Here is a 19143-nt window from a genome sequence, read left to right on the forward strand (position 1 = left end):
ACATGCAAACATTATTTCAAAAGAGCAAGGTGTTATTGAAAACAAAACATCCACATATTCTTACTTTATTGTACACCATTGTATATATATATATATATATATATATATACATATATATATGTGTGTGTGTGTGTGTGTGTGTGTGTGTGTGTATGTGTGTGTGTGTGTATGTGTGTGTGTGTGTGTGTGTACGTGTGTATGTGTGTGTGTGTGTATAAAGTACATACATAAACTGCATATGCAGTTTATGCATATTTACAAATTAATACATATGAATATAATTATATCAAGCACATACATACATATATATGTATATGTGCATGTATTTACATATTTTAAAGCAGGCAATGGAACAAACACTCGAATAAACAATAGCTACGATAAGACAACTCATTATTTCATGTAATGAAACTGAAAAAATGGTAACTTTGTTTTTTAAAGAAGATGACAATTGAGTCCAGCACAGTCAACTTTGATGTTGCTGGAAATGATATTTATAGTTAAAATCTATATTCAAAAGTTCATATTATTGAAATGCAACTTATTGGTACATGTGATTATGAATAAAGATTATACAATCATGGTATATGTGTATGTGTGTGTGTGTATGCCTGTCTGTTGCGTTCCATGAATAGCTCTGCTGTGTCTATTTTCTCGTTGTGTACTTCATGAGATTTAAACAATTTCATATACACATGAAAATGTACACGTAAATGGATACACTCTTAGTTGGTTACTGATATCATATCTGTAAGTATCACTTAAAAGTCAAGGAACGTCTTCTTCTTTTTTAGTTTTTAAAGAGGAGTTCTGTACAGCTAAAAGTGAGTTAAAAAGGAGAAATAAGATTTTCCAAGTAGTGAAAATTTCATCAAAATTGGATTAAAAGTAAGGAATTTATAATATTGTAAACTTTCGCTAACTTTAACATAACATTCCTTGAACAGTTGAAATGAATATGGAAGTGAGCAATCTGATGCTGTCATCATCTCACATTTTTTTAAATTTTTCGTGTAAAAGTATGAAACATGATCTAACTTATCATGTTATTCTTAGCTGAATAACTTCAGAGTAATGATTGGTCGAGTAGGATTTGAGACTATTTGGAGCCTGAATAATTGCGTTTTAATAAAAAAACAAAACAAAACACACACACAGAAAATTGTAAGATTTTTTTTCTGCAAATTATATGGAAAGTTGTGAGGCGATGACACCAACTCACTCTTTGCGTATTAAGATCTGTTCTGTGAAAATTGTGAACTTTACATTTTCATAATCGCTAATTTTTATCTGATTTTGATCAAATATTTACTGTTTTGCTTGCAAAATATTACTCTCTCTTTTTAAGACTAACTTTCAACTGGTCCGCTATAGTTCTCTAATAATAATATAGATGGGGAAAACCGACGACCAGATTGGGATAGAGGAAAAAAAAAAAGGTATATCGGAGAGGGAAGAAGGTTTGGTTTAATCAACATAACTCATCCTCGTCTTATCTCTGAGAGGACAAGAACTTATGTCTTGATACGCTGTCATATTGGAGCTCAATTAGTGGCTTAGAGTGTCAATATATGTTCTGCAGCCGATATATACGTGCTATTCAGTCAACAAAGCAATTGTTACTGCACAGTATGCATTAGATCGGGCTGTTCTAATCCTGGAAGTCTTTGTCATTAGGCGTGTGCTATCAGTACTTAACGACGGTTATATGACGTTGGCAAACATCGTCACGCGGTATAAGGCAAGCATAAAATATAGCGCCATCGTGACTAAGTTTGGTTCCTTATAACGGGTGCCGTAGTGACGATTAAGTCTACAAAGACTAGCGATTTCAGTTCATTGAGGCAACTTCAATTCATTATTATTTCTCAAGTGCTTTTTTTTTTCATTCTGTTGGCTTTTGTGTTTTTGCTTATCCTTCCCTGGTGAAATGAGATTGAAGAATACCTTCGGTGTAACTTCATGTCAGCCGATGAAATGCGTAAGGTCAAAGTGTAAATCACATAACATTAACGTCACAGAAACATGATATCTTACTCAATCAATATCATCGACATCCCATCTGTAGCGATGCTATTGCCGATTTGACACGGTGGTCCACAGGTAAAAAAAAGATAATGATCAACTACGTGTAAAATTCACATCCCTCCGATTAATCGAGCAACTAAAACTACTAAAACTAATGGCAAAACTCAATGGCATTTCAATATTATTTTAATCGAAATAACTTTCGAGAATAGGGGAAAAGGTAGACAATGAAATGCAAGTAACACAGCCACTTTATATATATATATATATATATATATATATATATATATACACATATATCTTGTTGATGATTACTAACTACAATACAGTATTCGAGGGTGTATGATTACTGTGCTATTCAAAACCTAATATACATACAAAATTGAGTGAGGTTTTCTCTTTTAGATGATCAAAAAAAAATCTAGAACGGTGAAAATTACGGAGGCACGAATTTGTACGTATTATTAAGTATTATCGTATTCAAACTGAATGTGTGATCATGAGCGTTACTGGTGTAATTCTATTGGTATTGATATTGGTAGTGTAATTGATTTAAACGTTACTGTGATATACACAAAAACTGATCTGTTTTGATAATAATTTAATGCAAAAAGAGACTCGACTGTTCAAATCCCAACGACACCGATGACCAACGACATCGATGGACCGATGACTTTCCATCTTCTCCTTCATTATCTATCTCTTAATCCTTTAACCTTGACAAAGATGCTAGAAACACGCAATCACATGCACGCCCCATCCTCACACGATATCACACACACGCACACTCAAGAAACAGAAAAGGTATCAAACATGAAATACACTTGTTCAATGTTGAGAGAGGTTAGAACGTTTCTTTCTTTTTTTCAGTTTGTGTCAGGGATGCCGAACTTTTCTTTCTCTATCGAGATACCCGAGCAAGCGAAGAGGAGGCCCGGGAAGTGGGAGACGGAGGGGGAGAGGTGTTTTGAGAGAGGGTCCTGAACCCATCTCGGTTACTTTGTCTGAAGGGGTCACAGTGTTGAAAGAATAGGTGGGACTGAAGCCGGACCATGTTTGCACGGGGAATGCTGGTTTCTAGAGGGGGACTGTGTTTACACTGAAAAGGTAAACATTTCAACTATTCCCAGTCATAATTTATGCGAACCTTCACACAGAAATATACCTCGGTGGGAGGTTAAAGAGAAAGAAAGAGAGAGAGAGAGAGAAGGAGAGAGGGGGAGAGAATAGCAGAGTAAAAAAAAAAGAGTTGTGGTTAAAAGCAGTTTTATGACCTCAATAGGTTATGCTGTACAGCGCCGCCAACTATAGAATGAACTTTGCTTTTGTGTGCAATGGACAATAAAATACGAAGGACTTTGAAAGGAAATGGATTTTACAGATACATCGTGACAGATTCCTTAAGCAAAGCATGAGCAACAAGTTTTATATCAGATAGCCGGTATGTAGACAAACTGCATTAGTATGCTCGTGCGAGTGGCAGTATTCTCCGCGAACAACGCGAGGTAAACCAAGGAGATTCAAACAAAGTTGAAGCTTCTTGGAGCTAATTCAGCTGATCGATTTCAGGCTTAAAAATAAGAATAACTAAGTAAAAGCTGCGTCGATTCAAGTGTGGAACAACTTCGATGAAACAGCATTTGCATTGTTCTCTTGAAACTATAGTGCTGGAGCGAGGCAGAGAGTTTGGGAGGATGAATAAAGAAGCCGTGATTGGTGGAGAACAATCCACAGAGGTATGGTAATTGGATGCTGGGTGTAATTAGACAGAGCCGAAGTACTGAACTTTCGCCCAGTGCCCTTCGACCCAGGAAGATATGCATATGCATGAGATTACAACGCCGTATTTGGACGGGCAGCGATGACCTGCGGTCTGTTTAATTACTGTTACGCGAGTGTGGTTGGTGGCGAGTCCACAAGCAGCTAGCCAGTCACAAGTCGCCGATATCACCATCCCCTCCTCTTGAAGGAACCCAGCTAAAGTTGAGTTTTCTTTTGTTTTTGTTTTTATGACTTCATCTTCTCATTCCGTGATTTGGTGTTTTACTGCCTGCAATGTGTCGCCTCATAAGATGCACGGGTGGATATTGCTAATAGAGATGCGTTCTTCCAGCGCGATATTGAGTTGATGTTTGTTAATCCGAATCGCACACTTATTTAAAGTGGTGGAGAAACTGGACCGGATAGACCGCGACTGCTTTCCCTGCTTGCACGCGGCGGACACCGGCTGTGGAGAACGCTGTGTGAAGGCTCTGGACCAACACCACAGAGATATTGTACCGGTGAACTCTCCCGATCCGACCTAGCCAAATGTGCATGTTGTCACAGTGAGCACCTGGAAAATAAATTCGAGTGTTGTCATCATCCAACGCAGACCTGTACAGTTTACCGTGTTGTTCTGGTCAGAACTCACAAACCCTGGAGGAAATTGCCTTCCTTGTATCGGTTACAACAGAGGAAACGCTGCCGTCCAGAAGGCGGGAGAGTAGTCGTTTTCTTCTCTCTGATCCACTCTACAGGTGGTTGGTAAGTAAAGCCATGATCCAATTGACACGCAACCACGAAAGATCAACGTTTGCTTGCTGTTATATATATTTTTTTGTCGTTGTTGCTGTGGGGTTTATGTTCTTTAGAAACTGAAGTAGATCGTAATCATTTAAAGGCGGCCATAATATATTACGAGCATTATTATCATGTGAACCATTTTAGAAATTTCGGTTAAGGATAAGGATGAAATGACTCATACCTACATACTTCACAGTCTTTGTGAAATTTTCAAGTATTACATGATCAGATGATAGAGTAAATTCATCTGCATGATCTATACTTTTATTCTTTTTATTTCTGTGGTGTTATACCATGTCTTGCTCGGCATTCATACTTTCATAAGTTTCTTTTGTCGTTTGGTTTTCAAACATCACTAAACATGGATGCTTGAGCGAGCGATTTCACAAGAAATTAAGAAAACATTACTTCAAAGTATTTGTGAGAGTATTGATGCTGTCATTTTTATGATGGTCATTGCTCTCTCAATCTTTCTGCCTCTCTTTCTATATTTCTACCAATGTTTCACTTTCTCTCTTTCTTTCCCGTTTCCATTCCATTTGTCTATCAATATCTGGATAACTCTCTTTAGCTGAGTTTACTCAACTTCTCCAATTCAATTCCTCTATTATCCTCTATTAAAGAAGGCAAAAATGGTAGATGCGTTGGTCAAAGTGATAAAGTCTTCCGAGAGCATTCGCCCTTGTGCATTTGAAAAAGAGGAAGAAGAAGAAGAAGAAGAAGAAGAAGAAGAAACAGAAGAAGAACGAAGAAGAAATACGAAGAGGAGGAGGAGGAGGAGGAGGAGGAAAAAGAAGAAAGTCATGACTGCGCGCAATTAATGTACGCCATAGTGACACATGACTGAGACACAAATCAACGAGAGTAGTGACGGCGTTCCCGCATCTCTCGCTGTGTTTGCATGATACCACATCGTATCTCAAGACGACGTCTCCCCAGGTTTGATGCGCGGAGGACACGCAAGATCGGCGATTGGATGATGATTGAGTTGTGTTTGCCCTCAAACAATCCTGCTTTTCTTTTATAGCCGTTTCTTTTCTCCGTTGTTGACACCCAGTCTTAGTCACGTCTCGTATAATGAGCGAAGAATGTCGCGCTTTTGTGTTACGCTCAAACACAGCTTGTCGGCGTCTCGTGTTAGTGATTTCTTGAGAAAGAAAAAGAAACACAATAGAAATCACCCGGGTAAGAGAGCGATATTATTATGACGTACCGACGGCGAGAATTGAGAAAGAGTTTCAGTTATAGAGAGGTGAAACTGAAACCATTAAACAATTCTCAATGCGAATTGGAAAAAAGCAACGAGTTCTAATTTTGAGATACAACTTTATACAGTTGTCATGGATTTTTGGTGTTTTTTTAATAAAGAAAAATGAAATACAGTTACATCGAATTTTAGTCCCGTATCAAGAGGTTTCTGTGTGTATATTAAAACATTTCAATTCAAAATTTCAGCCACCAAAGAGGACATAATAATGAACCTAAATACCCAAATTACTGTACGTGGGTCTGTACAAAAGGAAGCAAAGATATTAAAAAAATAGAATAAGTATTTTGAATTAAATTTCAAAATATTAAATACAAAATGAAATATAATCAAACTTTCGACAAACAGACACATATTGTATATGATTATTGTCATTACACTGAGAGTTGATATGTCTTTAAAGCACATGACAATAAAAAAGAGGACAACCAGGCAACAAAATAATTATCTATAAATAATCCGTCACATCGACATGCTACTTTTTAGCCTAAATGAGGATCTTATATACTCCGTGCGATTCAGATAGATTTCGGTGAAAGTGGTATCAACACTGTTCCTGCTCGACCCATCATATTCCAAACCATAAATGCATCCGTGCAGTTTGTTTACGCCATGATGTGATGGATGGTGTGAGATTTGCTTGTCCCTATGCCAACTAATTTTTCGTCTGACACATTCCAGATACCGCTGAAGGTAACTATACATTTTTAGTCGTGAAAATCACTTTTCATTTTTTTTTCCACTGCAGCTGTGATAAATCGTAAGAAGGGGGGGGGGGGGACGGCATAAGAAGTTCGATTTAAAGGCGGCTAAGCTGTTTACAAGCTCATCGAAGATCTGTTTATTTCGTCATGGACACATATCACTTTTTCTCTCCTTTTGTTGGTTTACTAGTAATAGCATCCAGAGTCGAGAGTTTATTCTTGCCTAATTGTTAATGAGAAATTAATTGAATTGGGGAACCAGCCATCCATCCACCACTGAAAATTAGAATTAGAATTCTGAATGAGTAATTATTACTGGAAACTTCAATACCAGATATTTTGATTAAAGTTTAAATCGGTCAATATCTTCCACGATAATCTTTTTTTTTATCGGATAATGATTAAGCAACGAAATAAAAAAAAATGCATACAAAATATATAATAATCTACCAGTATATCTTTATGTACAAGCTGCTTCAAGGGATTACAACATCAAGCCAAACCAATTCTTCACACTGCTCACAGCATATCCCATCTCAGATGAGCTAGCTCTCATTCCAACCCCCATCTCAAGAGAGACCCCCCCCCCCCCCCGCCCTTCATCTCAGGTAAGCTGTCATTATACTGTATCTTACAATATGCCATAGGAGAGATTTCTGTGTGTCATTGTGGTGGGTGTGTATATATGTCTGTTCAAAATGGGATCTCAGAACTCATAAAACCCCAAAATATTAGAATAATGTGACATGCTATTATTGTTTGATAATCTTTTCATTGATTTTTAAAATATCTTACAACCCCATCTCAAAATTTCCCATGAGTCTGCGTTAAGAGAAGGAGTGAAAAAATGCTTTTGTAAAGAAATCTCCGAATGAAAAGGTCACCCTCTTTTATTCTCGAGTCGGATTTCGTCGCGCGAATAATACACCTTTATCGGAACACGCCTGCAGGTGCTCTCCTCCGACTCCGGAGGGGAGGGGGGGGGGGCAGTTACCGGGGCGGGTGCCGAAGCTATCTCCTGGTTGAACGACATCCTTTTCCTACCATCAAACCATCACAGCATCCCATTATACTGTTACATATTGAAAATGCCGATATTTATGATACTGCAGATTATCACAATAATCAAAGTGAATTTATTTGGCATGGAATGATACGACAAGACGTGACCCCAAGTGACCTCTTTGACTTCTCATGGGTAGAGAGGAGTTAAACAGACCCGTGTCATGTTCATTTTTTTCTCTCAGACACGCATACCAGCACAATCTGATGTTTGCCGGTGGCTGTTTTGGAAATTTGGCACTCGTCATGAGATACTCGTACTCCGTTCGTGTCCCAGTGAACTGCATTTCTCTCGTCGACGTCTTGATAAAAATCGACGAGGGAACCAGATTTTTTTTTTTTTGATCATTAGCGGAGGGGGAAGGGCCCAACCAAATCTGGCATTCCTGTCAAACGAAGAATTGAAAAGATTGATATTCATAATACCTCTCCATCAAGCCTTCCACCCTCCCACCTTACCCCCATTACACTTCCCTAATGGAACAAAAAAAAAAAAAAAAGAAGAACATCGGCGGGAAAAAAAAAACGGAACAAGGGAGAACGAAGACTGTTAAGACATTGGCTCATGAACATTGATGCATGTATATTCAGCATTGCATAATACTATATATCATGCATCTCTGTCCAAGCTCAGTGTAGTGCATTATGGTGATAATGGCATTCAATTCAACGCAATTCAGTTGACTGATTTTTTTAAAGTCGATATTTCATATACGATGTTAAATGACGAGGAACCACTAAAAAGCTATGCTTAGGACTGTGAGTCCCCTTACAAAGATACATAAAATTTAAGATAATCATCCCTTAACATAGTTTCTTGGTCGTTACATCTCAAGAAAGCTTTGACGTGAGGGATACATATTTCTCTTATCTGCTTTTAGTTTACTGCCATCTATTTCCACATAAAAAACAGTAATCACAGTCCTGAGTTATAATGCAAACATTATCACTTCGTGGGGCACCAAAACAGCCAAACGGGCGTACAACATAAAGTGCAAACGCAAATTCGTGTCCAAATAACACAGAAAAATATTTAAATTTAAAATATCTAAAGTTTGTGATCGAGTCAAGTATAGGGAGTTTTATGACCCTGTCAGGCTACAACGTCATAGTTCATCAAACTTTTACTTTGCAACTGATTGCCAAATTGCCCTACATTGACGTAAATAAACACTGAACTGAGCAGTGTGTTAGTAGTAGCCATGATAAAGAAAAATCATGGGCGTACATACTCGAGCAGGATTCGAACCTACGACCCCCTGATCACCGGACAGACGTCATTTCCACTAGACCACCGAGCTTTCGCCTGATAGCAAGTGTTGGTTCTAATCCTTATAGCATGTAGCGGGTACTGCGTAATTATTCAAATTCATGAAATTCTTCCGTCGAGGTGTTTTTCATTACAACTGATTGACAAATAATTGCCCTACATCGACGTATAAAATAAGCACCGAATTGATCAGTGTTTTAGTAGTAGCCATGATAAAGAAAAATCATGGGCGTACATACTCGAGTAAACTTTACTTGTTGCTGATACTGATATCACTAAACCGTGTTGACTTTCATGTTCATTGAGGTAACTCCTGAAACGCTCCCCTTTGTTAACTAAATCCAGCCTGAAATTTGTCAATACACCTAGACAGAAGAGAACTGTCTTAGCCCATTAGAAGCACATAGACTAGGAAACAGAAGGGCGTGTGGGATTGTACGTGAGATGAACGAGCTTGAATGTGTGTACTAGTATTTGAGAACCGCGTATGAGGGTGTGTGTAAGAGGGCGGGAGAGAGGGAGATGGGGGGGGGGGGGGGACTGCGAGGAAGGGACATGGAGAAAACTGTTATGTGTATGTGTGTGTGTGTTGTGTGCTTATAGAGAGGGAGGGAGCTTTTAGGTTGCATGATGACAGCGAGAAAAAGGGTAATGACGCATTTGAATATGGGTGAAATGGTGCGATTAAAAAAGTTTTAGGAAAAATGCCTTACAAAATTAACTTCATCAAGCAAATGTCAAAAGGTGAATGTATTGCTTAACTAAATAATAGCACAACCATCTACAAGTATTTCAGGTCTACCTTGGCAATATGCAACTTTAGATTTTACTTAAGCTGCCTCCACGTGTAATAGTGGGTTTTCATGCCAGCATTTCTTTGAGCTGATATCATTATGTTTTCTACTTGCGATGTGTTCAAATAGCTCAAAATAACTGACCATGAAATTTGATATTGGATTTATTATGAAATGTAAGATGTGATAGAAAGTTATGATCGATGAAAATCCAAAATAAAAAAAATCCAAATCAAAATAAAGCAGGAATACAGTGTTTATCAGCTGGAACTAAAATGTGAAAAATATGAATGATTATCTGTGGCAGGGTTTCGCATTAAAGGGGACGGCTAGTAACTGATCAGTGGGAATCAGTGGGAATGCTGGGAGATGATTGTTCTAATCCTTGTGGGATTCATTTAAGAGTACATTATATATCTATTGTTGTGTGCAAATTATTTGCTTCAGAATGGTCTCATATTCAAGTAATGTGCAGTTTAATGTTTCCAGGTTAGCATGCCTGTACAGTGATGGGGCGATCGTCAACGATAAACTGCATATTACTTGAGTAGGTGACCATTCTGAAGCAAACAATTTTCACACAACAATAGATATATAATGTACTCTTAAATGAATCCCACAAGGATAATAACAATCATCCCCCAGCATTCCCACTGATTCCCACTGATCAGTTACTAGCCATCCCCTTTAAGCACCATCATTTGGTTAAACCTCGGAGAAAATAGACTTCAGGTTGTATGTTCTTTATCTCTCAGTCCGAAAACTTTTTGTGTGATATTAAGAAAAAATATCATATATACTCCGTTCATATTTAAAAAAATTCGAGGCATGAATTGACAGTGGAATCAATATAGACGTTTCTCGCATGATATACAGACCCTGTTAACCTTTTTTTTCTGTGTTTGTTTGGGATGTTTTTTTTTTCAGAACACTCACTCTGTATCTAGCTGATTCGGACATGAAACACCGAATAACCTAAAAATTCCATCACGCCCTGTTGGAAAACTGCTAAATGCTTGTGTGACGTGATCACATTCAATTACACAAATTTTCAAGTCGACTTAAGGAACATCGTTGTGAAAGTTTCGCCATATGGTCTGTAAATACCGAGTGTTTCTCACTTTCGTTTCGACAGAGAAGAGAATGCAATCAAGCAAAGGATGGAACGCTGAATGATGGAGAGACGAACATAAGGAACTAACTGAAAATAAGTAATTTTTAGGCCAATGATGTAACTTCTTTCAAGAGATGTATTGATAATCACACAGCATACTGTTCACACATGCACATTGCCCGTTTCTCTAGATACGAATGTAAACACATATAGATGTGTATGACTATTATCAGATGTATCATGGCCGGGTACATGAATGTGCGCATGTAGTTATGTAGGCCTTACAGGTACAGTATATTCAATCATATACAAATGACCACAGCAACCAGACGCCCCTTAAATTGCCACGATATCTGAATCATTCAGCTCCATTCACGTATGATTCATTTACATTAATTTATCTATGCATTCATTCATTATCTGGGCTATGATGTTATGACCTGTTTATATTCACCATTGTGATCTGTTGCGATTTCGTTTATTGTATCACAGTGCCGATCAAGGCCAATAAACAATCATGCTGATAAAGAAAGGCCGAGAGCTTGGCAGATTAAAAAGTGGGGGGTTGGGGAAGCTACGTCAACAGATATCGCCCTTTATACACTTCTGTGTTCACGACATCCAATCTATGAGTAAGATGTGATGTATCTCACAATTCTTTTATATATATAAGCATTTTAAGTGTCTATATTCAGTTGATTGGTTGGAGTAAACGAGATTTGTTAGGACCTTCATGGGGCAGGTAAAATTATTGTCGGTCAAATAGTTGTTGAACTATGTTGAAAGCCGGACAAGTACTACTCAATGTCTGGATGTGACTGGGTTTAACAGATTGTTTGGGAGAATCAAGTGCAAAGTGGGTAAGATAGTTTGAAAAGACTATGAAGAGTAGAATAAAAGGGGTGGTGCAGTAATATATACTCACGTGGGAATTGTTTTGCCCCTTAGCAAGTTGAAGATTGAGGTAGGGGGTACAGATGGAGGTATTTTCAGAGGTAGCAGTGAATGTTGATTCGTGAAACCAAAGTGAAGGGGCCTGTTTGCCCCCCCCCCCCCCCTTTCTCTGCATGTGTGTCTGAGTTTTGTGTGTGTGCGGAGGGATCTTAACAGGCGATGTTTCATGTCAACTTTACTTTCAAAATATCGTCATTCCAAAACAATTAAACCTTACAAGTTTTCAATCAATTTTACTTTTGTGAAACTTCCGAAAGAATTAAAGAACAAGTCCATATTCATATACATGTGGATTGAGTGAATGCAGCAATGTTAGTAGAACACATCAGTAAAAGTTTGGGGAAAATCGGTCAATCCGTTCAAAAGTTATGAATTCTTAAAGTATCTGCGCAGTCACTGCTGGATGAGATGGGGTTGGGAATTGTCGTCGTGAAGTTGATCATAGCATGGACCTACAACAGGTCCATGATCATAGGCAGGTATGGTTTATTATGCGTTGTGATCACATGGGTGAAAGTGAACACTGGGAAAATAAAATTCTCTTTCACTGCTTACAATGATTTCATCACCCCTCCCCCTTTTTTTCTCCCCACACATACACCGACCCATTCTAATCAACTGCCCCGATTGAGGCGATGACAAGGAGAGCTTAGGGGTGTTGGCAAAGTCCTCTTTTTTATTGTCAATACACGCTATACAACCAGTCATAATACCTTCTGATGTTTCGATGTAAAATGAGCCGTTTCGTCACCCCGAGTGACCCCACAGAAATCTGGGACATTAGTGAAGCATATTAAAATACAAAGCCCAAGTGCATTACCAGGGATGTAGGGATGCATGTCGAGACCTTTCTCCCTGTTGCCGCTCTGTTACGGATTTGTTGATTGATGATAATATTACAAATAACTACGTCTTGTGAGTTAGACTATTAGCCTGCTATCATGGTTATGTAACGCTTTGGAATGTAACGGTCTTGGCCTCGCTTTCCCTTCGCCCATCTGCGACAAGTCCTTCTCCCTTCCAAGTCCCTTTGATTCTCCCGACTGTTATCTTCTCCTTCGGGACCACAGTGTCCTCGCTCCACTGACCTGACTTGGCCATGTCCTCAACTTGCCCTCAGCGAATTAGGTCAAGGACTAAGTTCTTAGGTCTAGCCTTGTTGTCAATTAACTGTACTCTCTTGAGGCTTGGTCGCGTGCCGCCCAGGCCAGGCCCAGGGACGTATGAATGGTATAAATACTGGCTCCTTGCAGAAATTAGGGTGTGTATCGAGTAGAGAGAGTCGGATTGAGATTGCGATTGCGGGTTCGAACTTAACACTTATCACCATAACACTGCGAGTCGGGCTGGACAGTCAGCCAAGAGATTCTGTTCTCAACTGTATAACACTGCGAGTTGGAATGAGACAATAAACTTGCTGTCAGGTCCGGAAGTCATTGTGTCCCCTTTACTTTCTACTAGCTGTCCGACTGAACTGCGTGCTGAGTGTGTGGTGAAATGCATTACAATACATTTCTCATTAACTGATAACGAAGGAAATTTACCCCACTTTCGTTACACTGGTGGCAGCGGTGGGATGCCAACTTGAACACGCCATCGAGACATCTGCCTTTTTCTTCATCGAAAATGCCACACAATAACAGAAAGACAGAAATGCCAACGGCCAGAGATGCAAATGGAGGAGAACGCAAAGGCTTGTGAGTTTTGTGAATGATTAATTCTTAGAGGATTTAATCGCAATCATTTTTGCTGCGCATGATAATTCTCTACCCAAGGACAATGAGGGTCCTAACTTTTCTTGCATTAGTAGCTCTAGTCTACTTACTGGTGCCAGCTGATGCTGAACAGAGTATTGAATCACTGGCAAAAGGACCAATGATCACCGAAAAGGTTTTCGTCAACATTGTGAGCGGAGACAATGAAATGATCAGCAATAAATTCACAACGGGATTCAAGGGTATCAAGTCCCAACGCAACTTCAAGGACTTTGTAATCCAGGGTGGCAACTTTCCTCGAGGAGATGACTCTGGAGGCAAGAACATTTACGACGACAGGTTTGGTGACAACTTCAAGCTGACCCACTACGGACCCGGTTTGCCGAGTATGGTCAACGCTGACTGGAACATGAACGGATCGCATTTCCTCGTCACGACCGTTGAGACATCTTGGATGGACGGGACCTACATCTTTGGATAAATAGACCCGGAACATTATCACCATGACAACGGAGAGACATTGACCATATGCCACTACGTGAGTGAGACGTGGAATCAAACACCAGGAAGGACAGAGAATAAAAAACAAAAAAAAGATGCGCACAATGGATTTACGATTTGGTATGCCGTGCTCAATCGACCGCAAGCACTAGCTGTTTTCCTTCAGTCAGTTATTGTCCTTGTTGAATTTGCTGTTCAACTCAACATTATGTCGTAGTGTTGTTACTGGGGAAAAAAAACCCACTTCTAGTAGACATTCGTGGAACACCCTTCATGCCACAAATTATAAGAACTGTCCGCATTTTGTTATGTTTCGATATTCTGCAGAAATTGTATGGAAGAGGTTGCGCATATAGGTTATAGTTATGTAGGTAGTAGTAGAATAGATGATGAGAAATGGTGAAGTTCTCAAGTGGATGATGATGGGAGTATGGTCCCCATTGTAGACTTAGCGGAATAATTCGGTGATGCGCATTGTTGTTCTTATAAACGTGTTGTTATTGGTAATTTGCGCTGCGACTCTGAAACAGTTGCCATGGCTGATATATTTTCAGGCCCAAAGATCCAATTTGTTACGACATGCATATAATGAATGAAGTGGCAATTTATCGAGACATAACGAGAGCAGTGTGCGTAGTTTGGTTAAGTGGCTATGATTATTTTGGGTTGATCACACACATTTTTGGAAAATAAGCATTAATCGATCATGGTTTTGCATCATTAGAAAACTTTGCCCGTCTTCTGACGAATGTTGTGGGTATAGGGAGGCCATCTGCCCTGCGTCTCTGAAACAGACGCCTTTGTTGGATTTGACTTCCAGGTCGCAGTTGGTTCCGATCCCATGAAATTTGTTTGAAAATGGCTACAGTAAGATGAAGTGATAAGTTTTTTTTTCAGTTGTTTTATGTTCTTTGGGTTTTGATCAAATATTGACGGCATTGTTAAATGACTGGCTTAGGAGGAAAGCACATGAAAGGACGAAGATAATAACTCAAAACCAAAGGTTTCATTGGTGTTATATGGTCATGCCTTAGCATTTTACTTCTTCTCTCACTCTTTTGTACATTTTCTGCGCTAAGATAATTTTGCTGCAGCTGATTCAATGTAGTGCATATGTGCTGGGCTTGAAAGTCGACAGCTGTTATACTTTTCCTAGCGCAGTTTGATTGTTACACTTTGTTATCGCTTTCAAGGATTTAACAATATCCCCCTTTATTTTTGATGATTTGTCCGAATTTGGCGTTTCCTCTAAAATCACCTTTACCTCTCACCCCTCTCTAGCTGTTTCTTCTCGTCCTCTTTCTTCCTCTACGTTTCTCTGCCACCTGTTACGTAAGGCCTAATCTTGCAGTCTACTCTCTTTCTGAAGGCCGACTGGCCTTCAGCTCAACGTTCTCTCGTGGTCAGTTCACTTACGACTGTTTGGACAGATTAGTAGCGAGCTCCCCCAGGCACAAAGAGGAGAAAAGTGCTGTCGTCAAGAGTTTGCAAAGTAGGCATATGCCTTTATTCAGCAAAAATTATTACTTGTTTCTTTGTTCATAAATGTGTCTTCCGCACTATTTTTGTGCATTCGTGTTGGATTATTTTATGTTATGCTCATGCTCTGTAGTTGAACTGTTCGTTATGTGTTATTGTAGATTCGTAGCCAACATAGTGCTCCTATTCAACGCACTCCCTCTGTGAAAATTTAGGCGAGCGACATATTTCTTTCGCTATTGTTGATTCTACATGTTGCATTTCTCGTTAACACTGATTGGTTTTTCTGTGTGATTTGTTTAAGTGGGCTACATCCAATTACTTGACTCTGCTGTAAAAGTGTTATTTTAATTAATATGGTACTTGTAAATATCCTGTATATGCGTTTATTCGGAGTGCTGTATTTTGTACAACAGCATTGCTTACACGATATTTCAATGACATTTGAACCGATTCATTACCCTCTGGTATACGCCCATTTAAAGTAATTGTCCCTCAATCCAATGGTCTCTACTAAGTTGTACATATTTAGTGAATCTTATTCTTTTTTTTTTTTTCTTAACTTCCTCGTCACTGAGGACAGTGACTTTTTCTACGGAGGGAGGTAGTGTTACGGATTTGTTGATTGATGATAATATTACAAATAACTACGTCTTGTGAGTTAGACTATTAGCCTGCTATCATGGTTATGTAACGCTTTGGAATGTAACGGTCTTGGCCTCGCTTTCCCTTCGCCCATCTGCGACAAGTCCTTCTCCCTTCCAAGTCCCTTTGATTCTCCCGACTGTTATCTTCTCCTTCGGGACCACAGTGTCCTCGCTCCACTGACCTGACTTGGCCATGTCCTCAACTTGCCCTCAGCGAATTAGGTCAAGGACTAAGTTCTTAGGTCTAGCCTTGTTGTCAATTAACTGTACTCTCTTGAGGCTTGGTCGCGTGCCGCCCAGGCCAGGCCCAGGGACGTATGAATGGTATAAATACTGGCTCCTTGCAGAAATTAGGGTGTGTATCGAGTAGAGAGAGTCGGATTGAGATTGCGATTGCGGGTTCGAACTTAACACTTATCACCATAACACTGCGAGTCGGGCTGGACAGTCAGCCAAGAGATTCTGTTCTCAACTGTATAACACTGCGAGTTGGAATGAGACAATAAACTTGCTGTCAGGTCCGGAAGTCATTGTGTCCCCTTTACTTTCTACTAGCTGTCCGACTGAACTGCGTGCTGAGTGTGTGGTGAAATGCATTACAATACATTTCTCATTAACTGATAACGAAGGAAATTTACCCCACTTTCGTTACAGCTCTTTTAAAATGAAAATAAACAAGATGACTTTGAAGAATAGCGTAAAAGCAAATGAACAGGGAAATGCGAATCTCATTGAAATTCTAATAAGATTAGAAAGTTATGGGAGTTCAGCTGATTACACTCACATGTTTTCTAATACGAGGAAATCAGTTACTGTAGTACAGCTTACGTGCAAATTAGATGTAGTGATGATGTCATGGCCTCACCAGACTCTTGTCCACTTTCTCTAAAATATTCAAAGAAAAAAAATCCAGTTCCGGCAAGCGTTTAAGAAGGTAAAATTCCTTACCAAATTTCATGTACGCGTCGTTAGAAGAGTATGAAGAAATATCACCATCGCACGATCCATATGATTGCAGATATTATCAGCATTTCGCGAAAACATGAGTTAACATCGTAAGTAGATACTACAAAGTAAATAAAGTAAGTAAATATAATTGCTCTACAATGGAATATTAATATTTAGATGAAGCGGTCTATCGGAACCCCCCTCGTCAATGAACTTGTCTTTCTCTGCTTTTACGTTGTCCTGACGCAAGACTACTACAACCCTCTCTGGCAGAACAGTCGAATGACGATCATATTGTTTCAAATTTTAGTTATTTTATTTCCCATCCAAATAATACATAGAAACGCAAAAAGGAGAAAACTATAACCAGAAATGAATATATTGGTGGAAAAAAGAGCAAAGAAAATGGGATTCCATCGTATTCCATCGGAAATAATATTATAGGTACGTTTGACAAATCAGACTTTTTAAAGCAAATTGTACAAAGTGTAATACAAAATATATATACGAATGAATATATGAAAAATGCACACTTTGCGAGGATAACAAAGAAGCAAATAAGAGTGATGGAATCGAATACTCTAAAGTCTCGTTGGCTGTATGACTCATGGGCTGTATTACTCTTGGGATGTATTACTCGTGGGCTGTATGATTGTGGGTGTCGAACTCGTGACGAACACCCATTGTCCAAAAAAAAAATGAAACACGGTATAGGGTTCAAACTCAGGAGTCTATAGCTTTGAACACACTGTATTATGATGCAAAGAACCTCAGCCACTCTGCAACAGTGTTTTAACCCTTTCTGTGCCGCGGACTTTGGATAGAGTGTACAATAACGCCATGGGATTTTTCTGTTCCGATCGGCACTCATTGCACACATAGAGTCAACATAATTCCCAGCAGTCCAGGATATAGTTTTCAAAATGTTGCATTATTGCAGTCCATCAGTGAGCTTTCCCAAATCTCGATGGAGTTCTGATGCAAAATGAATTAACCACCGTCAATATTGATAGATCGCAAAACTATAAGTTGTGAGCATTGCCTGGTCTGTCTTACAGTGTGAAATCCCTCCACTTCGGGTCTGTGAATTGCAATATGCAATGAGCTCATCTTTTCAATTCAATCAGTGGCAGGAGCCGTATTCCAGCAGGTGGTATAGATGGCTTGAATGAACTGTGAGGAGTGATGGAGGATCACATCCATGCAATTCTCAAATTCTCAAATCTATAAAACTCTGAAAATTACCGTCCTTTAACCAAAATGAATTATGCGTTTCCAGGTTTTTTTCATGCTTCATGACTGACCTCTTCCAAGCTACGCCTTCCCAACAATGTACCTAATCCTTGACTCGGGATAATGGAAATCAAATATCCCCACATCATAATGATATATTGACTGAACAGTTGGAGTTGAGGCATTCTAGATCAAGAGTCATGAGAAGAAGCGATCATCATCATCATCATCGTCATCATCACCGTCATCCTTCAACATTTCGCACTTTTATTTATATCTCATGTTTGCGTGAATACGGAGATATTTATGGCACCATGCAAGCGCTCCTAAAACAAACCAACAAGTGCCTGAAGGTCTGCGTCAAGGTGTTTAAACACTGTCAACATTCTCTGAATACTCCAATAGACGTCAATTCCTGATAACAGTGATAACCTAAGCTTTGTTGTTAAACTGGCAGTATTGCATAGGGTGCAGCAGAGGTGCGTAAAAGTTACTTTAGGAATCTTGCTCTACCTTGAAGAAACACATCTTCTTTTCATGTCAACATATTGTACCACTAATGCCTATACGTCAATGGTGGGATCTTTGTTGTTGTTGTTGTTGTTGTTGTTGTTGTTTGTTTGTTGTTGTTTTTCTTTACATTTTCCCTTAAATTTCGACAAACTAACCTACAGGTTGCTGTCATTCTGACGAAACGACAACACCGTCAGAGCACACAAGCAAGTTCATGACCTTCGCACAATATAAACGCACATAATTATACAGCACACTGACGCACATAAATGTTTGCAGAAGCACTCATTGCACCGTATGTCCATTTCATGTCCAATAAGTGCGTGTTTTAGTTGTTGCTATACCTTTT

General features: G+C 39.2%; 1 pseudogene; it reads left to right on the forward strand.

The window, feature by feature from the left end:
- The first annotated feature begins 13537 nt into the window (after nt 1–13537).
- LOC140237012 (peptidyl-prolyl cis-trans isomerase B pseudogene) lies at nt 13538–13954 on the forward strand (annotated as a pseudogene).
- The last annotated feature ends 5189 nt before the right edge of the window (nt 13955–19143 follow it).

The sequence above is a fragment of the Diadema setosum genome, chromosome 1 (assembly GCF_964275005.1).
Source record: "Diadema setosum chromosome 1, eeDiaSeto1, whole genome shotgun sequence".
Taxonomy (NCBI): domain Eukaryota; kingdom Metazoa; phylum Echinodermata; class Echinoidea; order Diadematoida; family Diadematidae; genus Diadema; species Diadema setosum.